Below are 25,001 nucleotides of genomic sequence, written 5' to 3'. Positions count from 1 at the left end.
GGTTCTCAGCTCATTATTTATTGGCCTTTCAAAATTGTTCCAGTACATTAGTTTTTTATATTTAAGCAAATCTATAAGCAGAGCCTAGAAAATGCTAGAGGAATTACATTTCCCAGTTTATAAATGTAGCCAATGTGGATGCACATTAATAGCCTAGACTTTGTTGAAGGTAGTATTCTGTCATTAAATCATGATTTACAGAAGTGATTAGAATTGGACATGTCCTGCTTTGTAAGTACAAAATTGTGGATACCTGAAAACGTGCAGGATTTACAGACAAAGCATAATCAATACTTTGTAGACATACTAGTATTAATAGTACTTTCACATTGTTACAGATCAACATTTCTTCTGAATCTATATTCTACCTGTAGCTGAAAAAAAAGGAGGCACAATAACAAATTTAGAAAAACACATCCAAAACTGGTTAGATTTAGTATGGAAATATAGAAGGAAATTTAAGGATGTTCACATTAAAATTACAAAAATACAGGCCTGTCAGATTCAGAGAATCCCCCTTCTCCCTTTCTAGCACACCTATAAAACTGCAGTGAAGATACCCAAACTAGCAATACACAAGAGAGATGCAACTACACAAGACAATGCAGAGTGCTGCAGAGGTACTAGGTGGTTTTCTGGAAATACAAATATGTTAGCAGGAAACGGTATTCGGGCTAGTTCTGAAAATGTGCATATTCACAGTGCATGCAATTTTATGAAGTCTTGATAGGGGACTTAAGCTCAACACCACAAATACTCAGACCATAAGACTATCAAATCAAATAACAATTCCTCTGAGCCAGTACACTACTGAAAAAACATTCTAACCAATTAGGTTAGCTAAAGAAGTAGGCAAAGTATGGATTGCACTGAAAAATGTAAAGATTAAAAGGAGGTAAAATGTGAAATCAAGCTTCTTCCCCCTCCAGCACACTGTTGACAGAGGTGTGTACAAGTAAGACATTATGATCCTTACAGCTCAGTATTCTACACCTTGTATCCTGCAAAATTTGGAAGAGAGATGTCAGCAACAGTTAATGCCAACAGCAGCAGAGCCAGTAAAAGGAGAGATATTCAAACACAAGTGAGTTCATGCAACTTCTGACAGTTTTAACCGGACTTTTATCAAGTATTTACTGACCATTTCCATCATAGTTTCTTCATACAAATTGTTTTCTATACCTGTATTTTTCTAAGACTAGTTTCATTAAGATTATTTAGATGATCTGAAATATGTTATCCATCTGACAATAGAAACAAATACAGATGCACCTTACCATCATAAGTAAGATCATAGGTATATACATCCAAGTAAAATTGCCTTAGAAATTGTCTCAAACTGAAAAATATTAAGTGATCTTTCCAGTCAATAAAGTCAGTAGTTAAGGTGAATCCTGAGTTCCTTTTTAAATTTAAAATCTAGAATAAAAATCTGGAAATGTAGAATTTAAAATGTAGAAGTGCTTAGATTAATAAGAAATGGAGATTATTGACCAAAAAAAGCCATCAATCTTAACTTTTGTTAATAAGACTTTAAGCAGAGGTCTAGACACAGCAAGACATCTTATAACTCCTATTCAAGCAGTCAAATGACTCCTCGAGGCACCTGAAGAACAGGGTGGCTAAATCACGCAGTACAGTTTATCATCAAATAACAAAACAGAATTAAACTCTGTCTTTCCACAATTACAATGAACAATATGGTTCTCAGAATGAAAGGCCTTAATTTGCTCTGAAAGGCAGACATTTCATTAGAATCTGGCTATTAGCCAGTATATATGTGTCACTAAGATAATCTGTTGCAACCGCTACATCTTTTTTTATTATGGGTTCTTTTTCTCCCACTACACACATGAAAATTAGCTTAGAGACTGAGGGGGCTAATTTACATTTTTAGGGATACGTTTTACCACTGTGTGGAGATAGGATTTGCAGCCGTTGCCGAGTGCATTATGTTACCAATCCACTTGCTTTTCCCTGACCAGAGAAACAAGGACATTTGCATCACGTAAGCAGGCAATACAGTCTAGCTTTTCATGAAAAGAAGAAAAGCCATAAATTATCATCCCTATCTACTAAAGCAAAGGAAAACTGGAGAGCAACAGATCTAGAAAGCCTGTTCTCCCCCATACTAATAAAACAAGAACAGTAAAAACTTCCATTTTCAGGTCATGGTTTCTGTAACTGGTCTCATGAATCTAACATGAATCCAAAGCGAAAGATACAGCATAAATTTTTCACCACACAGACAGACATTTGTAGCTGTAAATAAAAGTGGATAATTTTCTGAAATCTTGTTGCCAGTCATGTCTGTAGGAGGAGTCAGTGTTCGGTATCTACAGGAGTTGTAGTTGGTGCCCAGCTTTTGGCAGAGTTTGGAGAAGTGGGTTCCACAGCCAAAATAGCCAAGCACCAGTGTATGCTCTCTCTCTAGGAGAGGTAAGTAAAGCTAGAGGGAAGAGATCAAACACATGAACCCCTGTAATTACATAAAAATATATAAATAAATCCATGTCTTAGAATTCTTCCACTCTGTCTACTTGAAGGTAGGATACAGTTCTAGGATATCGATATCTTCCTCTCCAATGCCCATCATTTAATAGCTATGACCAGAGAAAGTAGAAGGTGCTCACAGAGGTGACTACTGTAAAAAACGTGTGAACAGAAATAGAATTTTAAAATACTAATATAGTTTATACTTTACATTCCTGATAAAAATACAACTGGTTATCAAATTTGGTACTGTGTACTCCACTGGAAAGGATCAAGCACCATCTCAGTCCATGAAAGTCTGACTACAATCACATCACCAGTGTACTCTTTTTATTATATCTGGATGCCAGTGCAACATCAGGACATCTTTAAACACAAACACATGCAAAAGGTAAAACGAGATGTATAGACGTGCTCATCTTAAAAATGGCATGGTCAGACTAACTTGACTTTTGCTGAAGTCAAATGACAAAAACCACAAACATGAGGAAAACTGCATCTCTTTCACAAAAAAGAAACTGAAAGAGGAACAAGGAGTTTTCACCATGATCATGTATGCACTTCAAACACGCAGAAGACAGTAAGTCTATTTCATTGAAATCTTGTAACACAAATATGCAAATTTGTTTCAGTTAGGAGCAAAAGGACCAAACCCCAGTATTTCTGTAAAGCTCAGTGGAGCCATGGCTTCCATGCAGCCCAGCTATAATGCTGTCCAAGAGGGCTCTGCACAGGCTCACACATGACTACTTGCCTCTCTTTTTCTTCTAGAAGCTGAAACTCCAGAAGCTGCCAAGAGTTTTAGTGTTAGGCACCAGAGATGACAACAGGCACAGATGCTGGTAGGAAGCCAGGACATTTCAGAATTGTGTCTGGGTTTTGTGAGATTTTTGTTGCAATCAGACAGCTTCAAGAAAACACTGCAGTTCTGACAAATCAACAAATTCTGCCAAAATACAAGTTTTTTTTTCCCCCAGTAATCCACTCCAAATACTTGTAACGAAATGCAACAGTCCATCTTTTTCTGTAGACTTTGCATTTAGTGGAGCATCTCAGCCTGACAATCTGTCAGCATCTCCCAATTAAAGATGTTGGGGCTACTTATTAAGTTTTGGCTCTCAGTAAATAACAGTTCATGCATTCTTGCTTAAAGATTAATAAAATCTAGAAGGCAAAAGTACCATCATCATAATTGATTCAGTCTACATACTGGAGACATACGTGTAAATAATTAAACCCAACAGCCACAAAATGCAATTTCAAGTTAATACAATATCTAATACAGAAAATATTGAAAAATATAGAAAATTTAGAAACAAATCACATTTATCACAATATTTAAACCAGAAGAAATATTGTACATTCATAGAATCTAATCTCATATGTCAAATGTTGTCATGTAAAATAGATAGCATTAGCTATCCCATGCTGCTTTGTTCTACACTACTTTCCAGTTTCAGAGTGGTATAAAAATAAACTTGACAAAGAACTAGATAAGTAGTAATTCCCACATATAGCATCTAATCATGCAATTTTGTCTACTAGTCTTTCTACACAATCCATTTCCTAACTCCATTTGCATTCCTGCTGTGGTAGTTCAAACAGACTAATAGGCTTCTCTAGCTCTGCTAAAAGGAGAATTTTATTTTTAAGAACTTATTTAAATACAATTGCTGTATGAGAGTCAATGAACTTATTCTTTAAAAAATAAGTTACCTGGAAAGCATATTTCAAATTTTAAAAGAAGTTAGAAGAAGTTTGAGGTCATAGAATCAGTAAGGCTGGAAGGGACCTCTGGAGATCATCTACTCCAACCTCCCTGCTCAAGCAGGGTCACCTAGAGCATGTTAGACAGGGTTGCCTCCAGGCGGGCCTTGAAGATCTCCAGAGAAGGAGACTCCACAACCTCTCTGGGCAACCTGATCCAGTGCTCCGTCACTCTCACAGGGAAGAAATTCCCCCTCACCTTCAGGCGGAACTTCCTGTGCTTCAATTTCTGCCTGTTGCCTCTTGTCCTGTCACATGGGACAACTGAAAAGAGTTTGTCCTCGTCCCCTTGACACCCTCCCTTCGGGGACTTGTACACACTGATAAGATCCCCCCTCAGCCTTCTCTTCCCCAGGCTGAAGAGGCCCAGCTCTCGCAGCCGTTCCTCATAGGGCAGGTGCTCCAGCCCTCGGATCATCCTCGTAGCCCTGCGCTGGACTCTCTCCAGCAGCTCCATGTCTCTCTTGTCCTGGGGAGCCCAGAACTGGACACAGTACTCGAGATGAGGCCTCCCCAGGGCTGAGTGGAGGGGCAGGATCACCTTCCTCGACCTGCTGGCAACACGCTTCCCAATGCACCCCAGGAGACCACTGGCCTTCTTGGCCAGAAGGGCACATTGCTGGCTCATGGTCAGTCTGTCATCCGCTATCACTCCCAGGTCCTTCTCTGCAGAGCTGCTCTCTAGCAGGTCAGCCCCCAGCTTGTACTGGTGCCGAGGGTTATTTCACCCTAGGTGCAGGACCCTGCACTTGCCCTTGTTGAACCTCATTGAGATTCCTTTTTAAAATAATTAAGGCATAACGAAATACTAACTGATGAGGGGGAAGTGGCTGTTTGGCTGATGTGAAGTTGTATATCACTGAAACATAAGATTTAGTTCATATTAACGCCCAGAAAAGTTAGTACAACAAAAATAACTTCTCTAACAAGAATAGCTCATGTTTCTGTAAAAGCTTTGGCAGCACAGCCTCAAAAGACAATTAATCTAATCATAATCATTTCCTATAAAAAAGAAAAAAAGAAAACACTTAAGATACAAAGATGTAGAGAAAAAGATGTTAACTGGCGTAATCCCAAAGGTATGAAAACTGAAACACTCAGAGAGAGAGAGAGAGAGACCCAACACCACCACCAAAAAAAAGTTACACAAGTATCAGCTATGATTCCTTGGACCACAGGTCCAAGGGAGCATCAGGGCTTACAAACATTCTGTGCATTAACATTAACACAGTTTCCAGCTTTTTGTATCTTGCTTCTTGCAGTTCCAAGCCATATATTTTGGGTGACATTCAAAATATTGGATGTTTTCTAATTAGAGGGAAAGACATTTAGTCCAGATGAATAGAATAAAGGATATCAAGAAGGACAAAACAAAAGGAATTGTGTGTAACAGCAAAATGGGAAGGAGGAGGGTAGACAGGACCTCAGAAGGGTGATGAATACTGGAACACAGCTACAATTTGTGATAACATTTAACCCTTTGCCCTCAATTTAGAGTCTCCAGGACATTAAATGAAAAACAATATGTCAATAAACTAGGATAAACAGAAGGCCCCAGCAGAATAGCAAAACTCTTCCCCTAGCAACACCCCTTGTTGTCTTTTAGATTACAGGAGAAGCACACGGAATCACAAGTCTTTAACCCACGGACTAAAGCTGCCTAGGAAGAGTTAAAGCAGCCAGAGCACTTGAGCACCTGCGGCAGCCGGCTCATCTGCTCTCCCTACACAGTGGGCCTGCAGGTCACTGCACTTTAAAAATCAGTGTGCTAGCACCAAGCCAGTATCTGTCATTGCTGCAGCTGTATTGCTGAGCAGTTGACATGGAGAGAGTACTTCACTGTTAAGGAAGGATTTATAAAATATGCAGGACATTAACTGAATACATGCAGCTACTAGTTTGGTATTAGAAATATGTTTATCATGAAACTATTGCTACCGAAAAGGCAGGTCAGAGAACCAGTCTAGTTTTCCTTCACATTGTTAATATAGACACAGCAAAATTCAGGAAATTCAGAACAAAGTACTAATACCACCAAATTGGAAAAAGATAACAAGTTGACTGATGGGAATTAAGACTGAAATAATAGTACACAGAACAGAGTCCAAAATATTAAGTGTTGAATTCCCCATAATGGCCCCAAGGATAAAATTGCTAACAACTCCAATATCTGTTACACTAACCATTTGGCCTACAAAACCCTCTAAAGAAGGTACACTGCCAAATCTTTTCGTCCAAAGATCACTGTTAAAAGCAGCTTAAACCTCTATGACTGCACTGCTCAAAGGCTGCTGTGAGATGTGCAGCTTCTCAAACTCCTCTTTCGTCCTGCCTCTCAGTAATCCACAAACCAGTAAATAGAAATAAAATTAAAAATAAAAACAAAAATAAAAAATAAAATCCATTGTTCCTTGACGTTGCACCTAATTGCATTTTGTTTGGGGTGCAATGAAGGCCAGGTCTTCCCCCATTTACACTAGTGGCTGAGAAACACTGGAGCACTAGAAGCACTGCTGAACTTGCAGCATGGCAGAGTGAAGTAAAGTCAGCTGGCAAAGTGTGCTGAAGGCAAAGGCACCAGCAGTTCTCCACCCAGATCCTACACCAGCAGAAGGCTGTGCAGAACAGCCAAAGCAGAGGTCCAAGATGTAAGGCCAGGCAGTTGGCTACAAGACTGGGCAGATAGTGAGGAAAGTCATTTCTGTATAATCAAAGGATCAGCTGAGAAGAATACAAATTGAAAGAATTCTTGCTGTCCCGATCCCCTTGGGGTAACAGCACACGCAGCACGGCAGGGCTGGCCAGCACACTGCTCGCCTGCCCTGCCAGCACTCATGCTGCTGCGCACCTGAAGCGGGCGCCAGGCAGGGCAGCTACGTTCTACCACTGCTAATTGGCAGCAGCAATTTGCTCCTTATCACTCCCAATGCCATGTGCTTTTTTTAAAGCTGACTTGCCCTGACATTCAAGGGCTATGTTATATTTTCAGCTCAAATTAAAGGCTGCCAAAATCCATCATGGTCTTGCCTCCCTGCATGAGGAGTCAGCTCTTATCTCTCAGTGGGGGAAGCGAAAATGGGCTCTGTTGCCTAGAAACCTGAATGATCATCTTTAAGTGAAAAGCAACTTCTGGCCTGTTAATTCAGGAGCAGGGAGACCTGGCTAGGTGAGGGGATCACTTTGCCTTTATTATCTCCTCTAAGCAGGGAGGCCCTTAGGTGAGGGGACCTCTAGGTAAACAAACACTGCTATAAGAATGACTGGATTTCAGGGTTTCGAACAAGTAATTGCAGATGCTGCAATAGAACATCAGTTTTCACATCAAGAGAAGGCTTATTTCTACTGGATCACAAGAATTTGTGCTGCCCACACCTATAAAGATTTATTCATTCGTTTAATTCCATGTGTGGCACCATGTATACCTATCTGCTGAAAGCGAATCCAAGAGACAACTCAAGAGACAGACAGATCACTTATCTAAAAGAGGGTATATAGTCATAACACATAACATACAGTATTATTTATCCTACGGGAAGCATTGGTTGCCCCACCCTCCGTAAGAATGAGTTACATTTGTACTTAGAGATCCAACCTATTCATTAAATAATAATAATAAAAAAAAACTCTCCCCTTTTCAAATTACAGTATTAACCATGTACATACAGAGGAAGTTTTCTTTAATTTACATAGAAATACCTGATTAACAACATTTTAAGATGTCTTCTGTGAAATTTAGCATTAAATCTAAAATCTGTTGCTATGTAAAGCGTTTTGAATAATGAAAGCAAAATCTTCAAAGCATGCCTATAATTAAAACTAACCATCTTTCATATTGTTTTTGCCGATAGCTATGCCATAAGAGGAAAAAAAATGAAGAAAATTGTTTCAAACATTAGTTCAATTTACTTAGAGACTACAAGTATTACAGACTAAAACCAAACAGTGCAAGATAGCGAAGTACCAAGCCAAGATCCACAGCCATGAAGAGCTGTCAAGATCCTAACTCCTTGCGCAGCTGTTGCTGAAAGAAATACTGGCCCTCACTTGGACTCCAGGTGAAGCCCCAACACAGGGCTCAGCCAAGCTGCAGGCTGCCACTGACAGCAGAGCTCCTGCTCCTCTACCACACCTGCCACAGTACGCTTGTTTAGAGAGTGGAACCAGTAGAAAAGCCCACCTGAAGTGACCAGTTTTTTTCATGAGATGAGCTCTTTCAACTGGCTCGCACAGTCACCAGGGTAAGTACAGGACCCACCAACAGCAGCTTGAAACTTGGCTCCGCCTATCACAGCACTGCTCCGTTTTGGTTGATTTTACAGTATTCTATGAGACTTGAGTCAAAACATTGCCGCAAGTGGACAACAGACTGTCAGTTCAGCTGGCAAGCAGACAGGGAGCCACAATCAAAGCCACAAAAAGGCTGTTGCAAGTATCACTATTTCCAACCTATTATTTCCATACCTGAAACATGTCCTGAACAAGAGTTATTTGAAGAATGTGTCAGCAATAGGGAGCAATCTGAGCTGCAGATACAATTTTGTCTGTTATTCTAGCTCTCAGATCTTGGTCAACTCATTTAGACTGTTTTTTCAATACCAGAAGACACATTTTACTCAGAAATAACTCATTTGATTTAAGTACCTTTTTAATACTGTTAAAGCCTACTGGATACAAGATACTAAATTTAATAATTAAGCTAACAAATAACAACACTATAAGCAACTATGACCATAACGAGCTACAATCAAAGTACCAGCCATTTATGCTTTGTCTTTACCAGATCTTTTTTTTTTTAAATGAAAATAGGTATATTCAATTCTAGAATCATCCCAACCTGCAGTATTTGTATCTATTTTTGTAAGATAAAAAAATTGCCCCCATTCTTTACATATCTTTGCGTCTCTCTACAAAGAAAAAACCATTTATTTCCATAACTCACAGAAACACTATAAGGATAAATATAGTATGATTTTGTAGCATTCAGATGTTACAGTAACAGACCACACACAGCCAAGATAGAAAGGAAGAACTCAGCAAAACTAGAACAAAGTTCTGTCCTGCTCTTTTTGTTCTTTTTGTCCCCCTCCATCCTCCTTTTTATTTTTTATCCTCCCCCCACCCCCCCACACACACACTCTGTTCCTCATGTTACTTTTTTCCAACATTTCTCTTGATGCCAGAGGCTCAGTAACAGAAATCTTACAAAAAGGAACCCAACCAGTTTCCCTCTCTCCTGCAAACACCGGAAAAACATGTTGCTAAATATTGTGTTCACGTGCTACTAAATCGCTGGCCTTTTTCAGAGTTGATGAAAGCCTAGATCACAGTTATCTCAAGTCTATGGCAATTGTGGTTGCTAGGCCAAATACCACATCTAACATCTACTCTGAACACCAGCAACCACTGGGCAAGAAGAACATTCTGATATCAACACCGGTGCTTTGAAAAAAGTCAAAATACAGTAAGCTTCTGAGTAGCTCAGGCAAGGACCCTGTTCTTACAGTTATTCTGTATTTACTATCCATGTCTTAATTTACACTTCATTTAAGATGATCTGCTTGAGATGCCAGGTCATCTAGGGAAGACAACGCTATTCCCACAGTCTTCACCTTTTGTCGAGGTAGGCCTCAACAAAATAAACCCCACCACTACCTGGCTAGCCTACCTTCCTGAATATCCTCTATATCCTACTGAAAGATGAGTGGAAAACAATTTATATTTTTTACCCCTCTCCTTCCCCTGGACTTTTGAGGGACACTGCCAAGAGCTACTTAAAAAGAGCAATATATCCTAACGTACAGGCTGCAAGCCGCTACGGCACAGAGGTGGCCGCTCTGCCTTGCTCTCAGGCTTCAGCCACAGCTGCACACAAATGATTCCCCACAGCTTCCTGCCCCGCTCCCCAGAGACCGCATTATCAGCACATTACCAGCCAAGAAGGTGAAAACAAGGGAATGGGACTGGTAAGTGAAGGAGGGAGAAATCAAATGAAAAATACACAGCAGCTGGTCAGTGAGACTTGATTTTCAAATCTAATCTCAGTTTGTGCAGTCAGTGGGGGAGAAATGCCACAATTTACATGACAACAGTCAAGTGAACTGAATAGTGGCAAATCAATTCTGCAAGAAAAGATAAAGCAGAATATACCTAATATATTAGCAGCAAAATAGAATTCAATTCCCATAATGTCTGATGATACTGATTAAAACTGACACTATTATTATCATTGTTATTATTCCTCTTCCATTAAGGACTTGGAAACAACTGAGCCATATAAAGACATAGTTGTCCTACACAAATGGAAACATACCTCACTACTGGAGAAAATAATGTAAACTCCTCATCTATTAAAAGTACAGTCTTGGAAAATATTCAGGGCTGGGCATTTTAGTGTGTTACAAAGAAGCATGCTCACTTGGGCTCAGGCAGGGATTCAGTGACTAATTTATATCTATCAACAGAGAAGTGATAAAGAGTATAGATGAAAGGCAGTACCAGCTTTTGTCTTAGTTTAAAAAAAGTTCAGCAACATAATACCCGACTTCCTTCCCACTTAGATTTTGATTTGCTGTTTTACTCAACCACCTTCACAATCACTACCGGGTTTAATAAGAAAATACTCTGAAAACATACACCCATTCCATAATTAAAAAATGATTCTTTTTAGCTCTAGCAAAGTCCTCTTCTCCCTTCGTTGGTCACCAATGTTACTATCTCATTAATAATCTTATTTTTAAAGACAACATTACAGATGAATCATTTTTGCTGATCTGACAAAGTAAGCACATTCAGTATGTGAAAGTAGTACCCACTTTCTAAGGTAAGGGTAACTGAGAGGAAAACACACAAAGTTAGGTATGTAGTCCATGTTGCTTTTAATGAAGCAAATTTTTACAATAAAAATTTGTTTTCAAGTTTTCATTTTTTTTGTATAACTCATGCACATATATATTAGAGATAAAGATTTAAAAATTCAGACAATATTGTTTATTCATGTCATTTAATCTGTTCTGTGTAGCACTGGAAAAGGATAGTAAACAGATCTTAGTCTTGTCAATGCCAAATCTTTTGATATAGTTAGTAGGGAAAAAATTTCTCTCTCTCTCCCTCTCTCTCTCATATATATATATGTATGTATGTATGAAAAACCCCTCAGTTCCACTTTTGACAGTGTAGTTTTCACCACAGTGCTTCTCAACAATACATACACAGAGGAGGGCCAGAAGCTTCATCTAGTGCCTCCCTGAATACTAAACACTTCCACTGGTCTATGTGGCTATGCTGTCCTTGGACATAAAAGATCATGATCTGCTGCAATAATATGTCAAGAAACAGAGATAGTATATGCTCACGGTTTTGAAGATGTCCTAATGGAAGCTGGAAAATGCCCATAATTTCCTTTGAAGCTAGAGAAGATGGTGAGTTCTCAGTTGTGTTTCTAAAGGGACACAGTTTCTTACTCTAAAGCAGTAGCAGGAACTGACAGGTTCCAGGTCCATCTCTGCCTTCGCACATACTCTGCAATCTGCCCTGAATGATGCTCCTCTCTGCTGCATGCCAAGCATATATTGCAGATCTCAGTCATGTCCAAACTTTAATAAAATGTCTTTCAATAGGCATCAGGCTGGTATTAATGTATATTAGTTTTTCAACAAGCTTGGGTGTAAGTGGCATTTGATCCTTAAAGTCAAACTGTGTATTTTATTGTATTTTGCCACCCTATCTTTACAGCGGTTCAGCTGTCACAGTTGCCCTCACTCCAGCACAAAAGGAAACAAATCTTCCGAATTTAACAATGCGAAGAGTGGAAGAAAACAGTAAGAACAAGCATATGTCAGAGTAGCAGGGCACTGAGCCCCCTCTAGGCATCAAAAAGCCAGCGCCTGATGGAGTTTTGAACAACAGGGGATGTGCTTTACCAGTTCGCTTTGGTTAGTTCCTTGGGGAAATAAGCCTTCACAAAATTGTTCCTCAAACAACTGCGGGGGAGGCTGAGGGGATTTGGGGGGGGGGGGGAATTATTTGTTTGGGGGTTTTTGTTGATAGTACAAGGTTTGTATCTGTAGTTTCTGAATGAAGGCTCACACGTTCCCCCAAATTTTGGTATCAGGGAAGTCTGTAACAGAAAAAAAAATCAAATACTAACAATAATTTATGCTATTTGTACTGATACTGGCTAGAATAAATGGGAAACATGGAGGAAAAGATTTCATTAAAATATGTTGATGAGCAAACCAGTCTGAACAAGAGGAATTAGGTATAGAAATGATTTCTTTCTCCACAGAAGCTGGCTGAATAATTAGGGATGAATAATTTATAGGATAAATTCATAAACTACCAACAATGGGGGCTTTTTCCCACAATTTGTGGATAAAAACACCACAGATCCTATCTGACTATTAGCAGATCCTGAAGTAAATTAATTAAATTTTATGAGTATCAAAAATTCAACTGAATTTAATTGGAACATCACTTTTTTTTTTCCTGGATTGAATTACAGCAAATTTTAGAGGAGTTTTTATTATTATTATTTATTTATTTAAGACAATACAATACTGTGCTGCTGCTGAAAAAAGTAGTTCACCTTTTTCCCTCCAGGCACATGTGTCTGTCATTGCCTTTGCAGTGATTGCACACACCTAAGTCCCTAAATCAGATCAGCGCCCTGATCCAACTAAAAGACTGGAAATTAACTTTGGAAAAGAAATTGTCCATAAACTGATCTGACTCATCTTAAGATTACTAACAATGAAAGAAAGAAAGGATAAAAATAATTTGACTTTGCAGAAGAGGCAGAATTGTTCCTGTGGACAGTGACCCATAGTTCCAGTAACTTGTGCTGATGAATGAACTGTACTGCTAGCTATCAGTACAGCTTTACTTCCCTCCAGTAGTCCACAGGTTGTCTTTTTATACAGCATCTAGCACTTTACGAACACTAATATGGATAACCTCATGGAGTGCAGATTCAAATATTAATTGACAAATTTAAATGGCAAATATTATGACATTTGTTCCTGAAACATGTTCTTGCCCACCACATTTTTAGGTAGACTAGTCCATTCTCACCAAGGGCATAAACATGCAATTGATTAAAATTGGATCATTTCTGTATGTATCAGTAAAAAAAATGCATATAAGTCTTCCCAAAACTAGAACATAGCAAAGGTCAAATAAAGAAATAAAAAATCTGAAGAAATAGATTAACAAATCTAGTTGATTATAATTTGTTTGAATATTCCCTCTTCTGTTTTTCATATTTCAGACTATTCATGCTAAATACAGTGGCTATTAAGATATTCTCCAGAATACTTCCCTAGGCAGCCTACTCTCCTGTGAATTAATAGATCTAATTATTTTAAGTTAAATGAGTGGAGAAACTGCGATATAAATCACAAAGTTTGCAGGAGGCTTATCTTTCATACTTCTCATTTTATTGCTGCTCTGTTAGTAGGAAACTGCTTTTCCAAGAAATAAATTTTAAGATTTCAAATTTGTATCTTAAGTTACTGCTATATAAAGATTTAGGAACTAAATTAAATTAATTCCTTTCTATGCCACAGCCAACTAAGATGCCAACAGCAAGAATTATGGGAGATTAAAATTCACTTCTTTCATATATAATACAGCATTTTAAAATGAAGATATACCTAAATATATGAACATACATCCTATCCTGCTGTGTAATTTACTAAAAAGAATGCTACAGATCAACATAAAGTTAGAGCATTAAATAGTGCTACTTTAAAGCGTCTGTGAGCATTTTCATCCAAAAATAAAGAACTCAAAAACTTCAGCCAGCTCTGTTAATGGGTCTTAAATATAAAAACAGTGGTATTAATACATTGCCTGCTTCCCCAAAACGAACAGTTAAATTCTCCCTTGATTAAAAATAGTATAGTTAAATCTGTTTCTCACCAAAAGGAAAGAGAAATTCCTTAACATTAATGAAATTAAATTAAGGTAAATTGAAGAGTAAAATAAGGCCAATTTGCTGGTAGCTCAGAGTATTTTCTTTCTATTTTTAACAAAGTCTGCATCACCCAACACTAACAAGAACTATCCAAATTCTTGTTCCTGGGTAAATGAGATGCTTTCAGGAAAGAAGCTAGTGAAATCTCTCTTCTAAAGCAGTTTCTAAAACAAAAAAGCTGAGAGCCATTAAATAAATGGGGAAATAACAGAAGTAAACTAACAGCAAATGATTCTAGATTTCAATTTGTTTCTTATGTTTGATCTGTTAAATGAAATGTTCTCAGAAAACAGGAAAGAAGCTGATAAAAAAAGTACTAATTTTTGTTCTGATTTGCCATGGTGCCTGCTTGCCAGTTTAACCTGGCCTAGATACTGCAAAGCAGTTGCTTGCTATAGTCAAGTCCTATCTTGAATGGAGCACATGTACGTAGGGCACCGCTCAGCAGATCTACAACGCAGATCTGCTCCTTGCAGCCCTCTTCCCCACCCCTGCCAAGCGCAGTAAGGAGAACAACATCCTTGTTTAATAGCTCCGCAGCAGTGCTCTTAGTAATCAAACCTACAGAACAGCGATGCCTCGACCTTAAAGATTATAGTTACAAATCTGCTTCTTCCACTGCCTATATGATTTCATCAGCTTATTAAATGCTGTAGATAAAATTCCTCCCTTTCTACGCCAGTGAAAACTCAATATAATCTGGAGAAACAGTTCTGTCTGGGTGGAAATGCCCATCTTAGTGACACCATGAGGGGCCGACAAAAAGGAGCCTGTTAGCTTTCCGAAAGATTAGTGGAAGTTTTACTGGCAGCTGCACAGTAAGCACTAGGTCTGTGGCTGTCTGCAGAGAAAGAAATACTGGGAAACAACAAGACAAATCTCAGCAACAGACAGGAGAAAAAAAATATTATCCTTCAGCACCAGTCAGGGACTCAGCTAGAAAAACCGTTGCCAAATTAGCTCCTGTAAAGCCCTGAGCCTCCAGGTTCCAGAATGATTGGTTCACTGTATACATTTGCAACAAAAAATAAAATAAAATCAACATCTCAGACTCCTATGACTTTTTATTCCTTAATCCTGTATCTGAATTCATCTACCAAATACACATTTTTCTGTTAACATGGCTTAAAAGCAAGGATCATATGTAAATGTGAAAAAATGTATATGTAAGAAATAATCCTGATGGTAGGCCTGAGAAAGTGAAGTATTAGCTGTTTTATACATTATACTACTGAGAGAAGCACAAAAGAACTTTTATACTTACAGGCTTCCAGCAGGTATTCTGAAATTTTTGTCTTACCCAAAAATCATTTTTCCATTGGTAATTCTCTAAGGAAAATCTGATTTTTATTTTATTAAAAGCACAATACAATAAATTATACTTCTGACATCTTCCCTGCCTTCCCCCCAGTTTAGACATGTTGTATTGCTTTCTATTTTAAATGGTAGATGTCTTTACAGCTCTGAACAGTATATTAAAGGTTTCTTGAGCAACACACCTCGCACAAATAAAATCTTAAATAGTAAGAATCTAAATCTAAAATAATAATAATAATAATAATAATAATAATAATAAAAAAAGTCCCAATGAATCTGCAATCTTCTGATGCATCATTTTGCATCAGGTGATTAATCCATCGTTTGAGACAATTTCGAAGAATGGACCATCTGCTCTCAGCATGACTGTGCTCATGGAATTAGTACAGAATCTTTTACCTTACCTTCAAGAGCTCTACAGAAAAGAATAAATGTTTCCAAAAACAGAGCCAGTAAGTTGTAAGCTACTAACCCTGAAATACTATCTCTCCACAGCTTCAATGTATCTAAGCTGCATTAGCAGGCTTCTGCCACGCATAAGTGGCATTTGATATAGAGGAAACAAATGACACTGACAGAAGAAAATGGATTTTTAGCCATGAGATCACTGCACTGAAATATCCCCCACTTGTTTTAAAAAAGAAAGAAAGAAAGAAAGAAAGAAAACAGAAGCGATCTGGGGAATTTGTCTATGTACAGTTTCTGAATTCTTTCTGATTTCATACAAGTGCTCTACTACAAAATGCCTCAAAGAGCATTAAGGCAGTTAAAGAATGAAATACTCATCATCTATCCCTCACCCTGCACACAAGAAAAACTACAGAAGAAAAGAAAAGCCCCTAACATTACTGTTCCAGCAAGACCATTCAGGGAAGATGCCAAGTCTGAAAGGGAAAAAGTGGCAGACCAATCACTTCCAAAGACAATGTCCTGCAAAGTCAAATTAAGGCATCTAGCTAGTAGGACAGGAACTCAAATTCCCATATCACAAAGAAGCTACAGGAGACAGGACTGCAGGCAAAAGCACCTCTGCTGATGCAGCGCTGCCAGAATTGATCATGTGCTGCCAAGAGAGGTGGTCTCATTCCCCTAACCCTAGCCACAGTTTCACTTCCTCCTTCTGTCAGCATTAGCACTCATATGTTCCCTCAGGGAGCCAAGCTCAAGAAACCAAACCAGCACAATGACTCCGACTTCCAGCCATGAGCAAAACACTGTCATCATCACGAATCTCTAGCCAGGGGAAAAGACATACCAGTATTTTTGGCAGCCACCTGTCCTTAGGTCAGCTCAGCTGCATTATAAAAATCCTGCTGAGGGTTGATATGATAGCCCACAAAGGCAAGTGGGAGGGGAATTACAAGAAACGGTGTAATTAAGCTACCATGGAGTTTTAAAAAATGCCTACCTATTTTCGAAAGCCTGTACAAATGGCTTTCAGCCTAATTTTCTAAACAAAGGGCAAAACAGAACACTCCATACGCAGAAAGCAGGCCCCTAGAGTGTGCACCAGCAATCCAAAGGCAATGGCCAGACCCTTGCTCAGATTTCAGCAGGTCAAAGCTTGTGTCCCAGGAACACAAGAACACTGCAACACAGCACAGCAACACAAAAGCCCACAAGAAGTTCAGCAGATATCCAGCTAGCACAAAAACAGAGTGGTAAAGAAGGGAGAAAGCACAGAATTACTTTTGCATGATATCAGGTGCTGAAGTAGAAGGAATATGTGCATAGCTGAACTGCAGTTTGATTGGAAAGGTGATGGAGAAAAACAAAACAAATTAACAGAATTTGATGTGGGGGATGGGAATTAACCTCCCCATGACTTTCTCAGGGAGGATGTTAAACCAAATCTTACAGAAAGTTTCTCCTCTGGCTCTTGTATCACAAACAGCAGAAAATGAATAGGTCCCCTTCAAGTCTACAAGGAGCTTCAGTCAGTTAGGACAGCACTAGGTCTAATACCACTCAGTCTCCACCTAGAAGGATCCTAGAAGCCTGAGCCCTTACTATTCGTCCCAAGTCTATATAATTTTGATCAGTTACAGCACATCTCTTAAATATGGTCCCAGTATTCTACTTCTGCAAAATCTGAGTATTTTAAGTGTTAAATGTTTCTATAAGAAAGCATAAAGGAACATTTTACCACAAACCTTTAGAAACAGATCTGTCCCGCTCATGGCCTTTCTTTATCCTCTTTCACAGACATTTCCAGCAGGCAGAATGTGAGCTGCCAGGTCATCATTGTTCAGATGGCAGGGAAGCAGGCCACCAGATTCCCTGAGGTCCCAGCTGCTCCCCCCTATTACTAGCAGGATTCCTATTAGAGGGAACATATCCTACTCTGATTAAAAGGTTTTCTACTCCAGTTTTACACCAGCTTATGCTGGTGAAATTGTTAAGTCTGCCAATTTCAAAAGACTTGCTCTTGATTTATACCAAAATAAATAAGAGTAGAATCAAGCTGAAGCTGCCATTAAATCATGTTTGCACAAGCTGGCAGTGTCAGAAATGCTTTATCTCCAAAAACCCCACCATTTGGGAGTAACGCAATGTAACGTTTCAGGACTATTTTCTTTTCAAAACAACATCCCCTGAGGTCTAGTCTCCTTCACTTCCTAGAGAAGCTTATATCAATGCATATTCCTGTTTTGAAACAATAATTTCATCATGAAATTTAGGCTATAATTTGATGATGGCTTTAGTAGCAATAATTGCTTGAAAAAATTCTTATCCCTTGCCCTTTTTTTGTACTCCATACCACACTTGAACACCTTCCCAGTTTTGTAGGTACTGTTGTTTGAAGGTCATTCATACTGTGATCAGAAAGAAGAATTACCTGAATTACAACTCATGTAAATTCTTCAAACTAATTTCACAGCTGGAGCTACTATACCATCAAGACAGACTAGTGTAGCCCACACTGCATGTTCACACTGTTTTAGAAAAATGCAGTGTAGAACAAGATCTGCATCCACAAGTCTTAAGAGCTGTTTCAGACCCTCATTTATGTCCTCTCAAACAATTCTTCACACATTCAACTGAGAGAAACAAAGTTAACACAATCCTAAAAACACCTCCTATGTGAGTTTGCAATTACATTTTCATGATGTTCTGTTAGTAAGAACTTGTTTATTGCTCAAAATTTTATGACCAAGTTTTTTCACCCATTAATGTGATACATCTCAACCTCAGAGCATCATTTATGACATCCCAGGGTTTCAGAAAGCACTCAGTATTTACTTGGGGGGGAAGGGGAGACAGAGCAGGGGAGAGACTGCTATAAAACACTTCAAATTGGATATCTAAAAACAGTGGTGCTCACAATCATTAATTTTATTCTGAAAAATCTAAGCCAGTATAGTCATATCTGATATCGTATCTGAAATGATTCTGATTTTCTTCCTATCCTTCCCTGAAGTCTTTTAGGAATTTTCCAAGATAGCTATGAAATAAAGCATCTCCAAGTCTCCTGGCTTACCACCACCAGATCTCAACATGCTCCATTCCATCTTGATTCCTCATCACTCTTTGGTGTTACCTGCATGTCTAGGTAGTTGAATGCCGGCTCTATATTGCCCAGCCTAGCAGTCAGAATGGTGGTACCACGGTGGTCAGCTATCATTATTGTTTCATTGTGATACTGCAGATATTTGCTCCTATCATATGATTAGATCCTACTTAAATTTAATACTTAAATTCTTCCTAAATTTTAATGATATCATGACAGGTAAGTCCTTGTGATGTGATATTAAAACATGGCAACAATATCAAGGCTGACAGAAAAGGGTGAAGGCCTACGGTAGCACTACCAATGAGTACACTGTAGAGCACAGTGTGAGTCTCTGAAGGGTATCTTTGATTTGGCACTTCCAAGTTCAAAAGAACTTCTGCTACTCTTTTCAGTGTTACAGAATCAGACCCTGGCAAAAGCAGAAGGCATCTAAGAACTTAAAGAAAAAGAAAAATCTGAAAGTGAAAAACAGAAAGAAATAAAGGAAAAGAAAAAGAAAAAAGAAACCCTCAGTCCTTGAGCTGTAGAACCATCTTTCAGACCTACCCTAGACCTGGTTCTAAAAGATGAGTGACTTAAGAATCTAAAATTATTTTTTTCCATTATGGAAAAAAGTTACATTTACTAAACAAACATGCTCTATTCTTGAATTGATCTCTCTCTCCCTCCCTCCCAGAATTAGTTATCACAGAATTTAGGTACCATCCATGTACATATTGTATGTATGCACAAATTCCAAACCCCTAGGAACGGCTAAATAATGATGTAATGAATATGTAGAAATCATATGTTAAGAGCATTACAGTACTTGTCCCTACCTTTGCTACAGTTCTTTTCAATTTTAATACTTATCCTTTCCATACTGTTCTATGCTGCTCGGTCTTGATTATTCCTGTAAATATTTGTTTAGTGATTAATCATCTACCTTTTATCTTTCAAATTTTACTGAGTATCTCAATCACAAACTAAAATGCTCCAATTTTAATACAGAATAGTCTAACAACTGCCTTCAGATAAGGGGGGAGTGGAGAGAAAACACAATACTTGGACTGTTGCAGCTCCACAGTCTATGTCAATGCTGACAATGAACAACCATCAAGGTTGCCCCTCCCAAGCAAGGGCTCAAAATAGATACCAGGATAAAGAGTAATCACTTACAGGATGCTATGGATTCTTAACTGAGGTGTAATGGGATATTACTTAGAAATGCTGAGGGTGTTTTTTTGTTGTTGTTTGTTTGTTTTAAGGACTATAGTGAACTACTTCCCCCTAGCTCTTTGCCCCTTAATAGATAAACCATCTGAAAGCAGTAATAAACTACACTTGAACAGCATAATATCTAGTTTGGAGCAAGAATTTGCCAAAAGACATTAAGGGAAGGTTGTGGCCTTGAAGCCATGCTTGTGTTGGAATAAACAGTAAGAAGTAGGTTAAATAAATAAATAAATAAATAAATAATAATAAAAGGAATAGAAAACATTTTCTGCATTCCTGAAGCATTACAAGCTGTAGTCTCCACAGCACCGAAAGATATGCCTACCCTAGGTAACTCTTCATAATCTAAACAAGACCATAAGAAAAATCAAGTCCTAAATGTCTCACAGCACGGAATAAATAAGCAAGTGGCAGGATTATATCTCAAATTTCTGTGATGTCTTGTGTTGTACCAGACTTGACACTCAAATGTAAATCCTCTGCAATGTAAACAACTCATTCTTACATATTTAGATAATCAGTCGTCTAACTATGGAAACTAGGGCCTAAGTGCTTAACTCATTCCACTCCCTTGCATATATTTTTCCTATACTCCCCCTCCTTGCAGTCCAGTAAAGGCATATGTTATATGGAGATACTGACATTGCACTCCCACCAATACCACTGCTCCAGCCCCTGGAGGTGCCCCAGACTGGTAAGCCAGCTTTTGCCAGCCACATCACTGCTGCTCTCTTGGCACCATCTTCCACGGCTAAGGAGCAAACGTGTGCCTGTTCCATGTGTTCACAGCCAAGGATGCCAAGCTTTGGGCACAGCCTTTGGAATCAAGCCAGATGGATAATTTCTGCTGTTTCTCTATTTTATGAACTTTAGTGGCAAGAGAATATTAACTGTAAAAGATTAATATTAATCTGCAGAAATTAGCATTGGTCTATCATATGCAATAAAACAAGCTCAAATTAGTAATCTGTGAGAGATTTCAGAAAAGAGGAATAAGAGAGGAAAAGTGAGTAATCTATCAGGATATCCAAATTAGAACTAATTTAGAAAAGTAAGAGTAACTTACCATCCAATACACACACTTGAGGTAAACAGGAAGACACAACTGTACACCTTAGATAAAATATAATTATTAATGCCTCACAACTGGAGCAGAATGACAGACTTAAAGCATTTTGCAATTTTAGCATCTCTTCTAGGAACTGGAAAATTCTTATTCTAAATTTCAGAGAGGAGCTGTGCCACCTGTATTTTCAGCAACTCCAAAGATGGTCCATTTAAGGAGCTGGTGTTTTCTGAACAGAAGCATCTCCCCCTTTTTCCAGATATCTCCAGCTATCACCATTTCCCTGCTACTGTTTGCTACTTGACTTTACGGAATATTAATTTAAGGCAGAAACAAATAATTCCAGTTGGATTAATAACACTTCATAGGGTAGCTAGGCACAGAAACAAAGGGAAGAGTAACCTTTTTGGACAAGCAACAGATCACCAGTCATACAGCTTGCTAGGCCTCAGATATTATCCTGTGTGCAAATAATAACAGTCTGTGCTTGTCTGGCACATTTATCAAGAGAAATCTGGCATATGTTGTACTGTGAATAATTAGGACAAACACTCAAAGCTGTGTTATTTCAAGGTAGCTTTTATTATGGCTTCATGACTTCAGATATTCAAAACTAGAATAAGAAAACAAGATAGCAGAAAGAATATTAAAAGTATATGTACATACACTATCCTGCACTACAGCAAGGGGCTGAAATAGATCTACCAGGATTTGAAACAAAGACTGTCTCCACACAAACTAAAAGATACCAAATTGCACTTTGAAAACTTGTTCATCTGTGAAAACATGACTATTTCATAGTTTTTCTCTGCTCTCTTCCTAATATGATTTAAATACGAAACCTTTAAAATACAAATCTGAATCCAATTTAAATATTATGTATGTAAATACTGATGTCTCAAAACGTGAGTATGTATGTTTCAAAACCAGTTTGGGGGGCTTTTCTGGAGAACACATTTTCTTTTATTGTAAAAGAGATGTCATTGGAAGAAAACAAGAGATATTCCTGAGAAAAACTGAGGAAATAGGCTTAGTTTCCTATTAGATTACTTTAACATTGACTTTCCCAATTTTAATTGCAAGTCCTACCATATCTAGAGGTCTTACAGAACCTCAGTTTTATAAACCCCAAGAATGTACCAGAATTCAAACAAAGGGAACCAGCCTTATAGGCCTTCTGACACTGGGTCAGACCTTGAAGTCACTGGTAATATTCTAGTGATTCAGAATTCAGAGGGCAAATAGGAAAAAATACACACACACACACACTTTTTTTCCTTGAATTAAAACTGCATGATTTTTGCGACTACCACATAGCATTGTAACACATCACATTTTATGAACTGTCATCCTCAGAAACCTGGGGCCAGCAGCACCTTTCTTTGCACCAAGTCCGCAGAGGGTTCAACAGCCGAAGGAAGTCACAGAAGCCCATAGCTGTTCATTCTTGCCTCTGTGTGGCCCCCTCCCATCCCCTGCACACCAACCTTCATGTGGACAGGCAGACAACCAAACTAGAACTTAACAGCGCATAGATGTCTCTGCAGGGTTAGTTTTAACAAAGACCGATTCTGCCTATGTCTCCACAGGGGCGCTTGGGCCTGCACAAGGGAGATGGCAGCCAGCCCCGCATCAGACAGGAACAGCCTCGCGGCAGCCAGGGCATAGCTGCTCCCCGCCGTACCTGTGTCAGAAGAGCAGCACGTGCTCCATCATATCTTAGTGAATCCCATTTGGAAGTTCAAGGATCAGTTTTTGTGACGGGTCTCATTTGGCCTTCATTTGCACAAGCTTGTATTGAAAAATACTTCTGTGCATCAGCTGGACAAACAAATCCTGTTTGTTCAAGAGGGCTCCCAGGTGTCGTTCTTGTACAAATGGAGACTCAAAACCAATTTTGTGCCAAAAACATCAAAGCTGACTAGTATCAATCAGCACAACCACTACCAGGCAGGAAAAAAAGAAAAGTGATGTGATTAAACCAGTTTAATAGTAAAAAAGCAGCCAAATGAGAGGTGTAACAGTTCTGAAAAAATATACATGGGGCTCCTACGTGTTATGGTTTAAAACAAAAAATGTTTACAATTCCAGGCAGTTCTAAATTCAAATCCTGCCACACTAGTCATTTAAAATTCTTTCCAGTAAAATTTGGAACAGAATTAATCATCTTGTTCCAGACAGCTATGATGGAAGTGATGAGTTAAGTGAGTCAGGATTGGTGTCTAATCCACATAATTAATCTAATTCAATGATTAACCTGAGGAGGGAAGAGCTCCTTCAAGCACAAGTGAAACAGTGAATGAATCATTACTTGGCAATGATGGGGATTATTTTGAAAATGCAAACTCTGGTTTTTTGGAAGGTTTAGACAAAGTCTAAAAAGAAAAAAAAAAATACACAAATTACCAGACGCTAGGACACAAACTCTAGGCAGTTTTTCTCTGCCTACTACTACGGGGGGGAGGGGGGGGGGGACGGGGGACGGGACACTGCAGTCACTAACTAGTCAAGCACTAGAAAACATATTGGGACAATACTTAGGTTACAACTTTACCCTAAACATTGCTCTAACACAGATCAATAACTTTTTTGCAAATACTAACAGCAAGGGTTCTTCACATACTGTTCTATGTGTTATGCTGTATTTCAAGCCCTGTTTTTAATCATTTTCCCTGCCTCAAACTTATCATAAAAACCCTCTCATTAATGTCTGTACAAAAGACAGTTCCCACAGTACAAGGATACATTTTACAAGTGTCCAATTCTAGTATCTTGTAAGCAGTTTTTCTATATAGCTTTAAGGATTTCTAAAGTTCCCGTACTTCACATAATGTGATATGCTTTCTGCACAATGCAAACAACAAGCTAAGTATTTTTGTAATTTCATATCAATTAAGACAGCAGAACCGCCAAAGGAAGCAGTCTACCCTTGCTTATTTGTTGTTACCCTACCACTAGTCACTGTGTGTCACATTAGGAATTTGCATGGCTGCACAGCAAATTGGACTGACAAATTCACCCTAGGTAAAAAATTAGAGGCTAAAGGCAGCTAGTTTTAAGTTTATGAAATTTCATATATTCTCTAAACTTGCATCGATCCTTTCTGGGGCCCAGGAAACCAATGAGAAAAGAAATCAAGTAATGTCACATTTGACAACTGAGAGTTGTCCAGCCCTGATTACAGGAGGCTGTTTGACAACTAAGCCAATTGCTGTGACATTAGAAACGCACATTAGCTAATGAAGAGTTCCCAGTACTTCCTGGCAAAGTGTCACTGTACACATATATTTTACAGCCTGCCTATACACTTAACAGCCATGAAAATAACTGTTATGGAAGAAGTGATTTTCCCCTTTGACCTGATCCAAAACCAACTAAAGTCAACAAAAGATACCTGCGGAACTCAGCAAACTTTGGATAGGAGTCACTTACAGCTACCATAGGCTAATGTCTTATTGCCAGTAGAAAAATGGATTTTCTCTTCCATATTGGGACAGCTGACAGACAGCACATTTCATTTTTATTTCTTAGCTTCCATTAAAGATATAAATGTTGAAACTCATATAATCTACCATCATAACACAATTATGGAGAAAGCTAAACAAATTTTATTTGGGCCAAAAACAATTACTACTCCTGTTATGAAATAAATCACT

This window comes from Rhea pennata, chromosome 5 (genome assembly GCF_028389875.1).
Source record: "Rhea pennata isolate bPtePen1 chromosome 5, bPtePen1.pri, whole genome shotgun sequence".
NCBI classification, from domain to species: domain Eukaryota; kingdom Metazoa; phylum Chordata; class Aves; order Rheiformes; family Rheidae; genus Rhea; species Rhea pennata.
Note: the sequence above shows the minus strand (reverse complement) of the source record.